The following is a 311-nucleotide window of genomic DNA, read 5'->3' as shown; positions in this document are numbered from 1 at the left end:
CCCACCCCCCACCCCCGGGCCGACCCCGAGCCGAGCCAGCGCAGGGACGCAGGCGCCCAGCCGGAGTCGATTGGCAGGGGACCGGTTGCTTGAGCGCGCGTTATAGAGAATAGAGGGCCCGGGTAGACGCTGGGCGCAGGCAGAGCCGGCAGCTAGCCAGGGGGCCCTGACACGAGGCTCACCATGTGGCTTCCGGCGAGGGCGTCTGTGCGAGCTGCGCTGGGGACAGGAGGAACCCGACTGTTTTCTGAAACTGGGATAGAGAGAGAGACATAGAGACCCGTCCTGTTATCTCTTAGATGAATACTCCG

Source organism: Galeopterus variegatus, unplaced genomic scaffold, assembly GCF_000696425.1.
Source record: "Galeopterus variegatus unplaced genomic scaffold, G_variegatus-3.0.2 Scaffold1712, whole genome shotgun sequence".
Classification (NCBI taxonomy): Eukaryota; Metazoa; Chordata; class Mammalia; order Dermoptera; family Cynocephalidae; genus Galeopterus; species Galeopterus variegatus.
The sequence above is the reverse complement of the archived record's forward strand: the minus strand, read 5'-3'. Positions refer to the sequence as shown.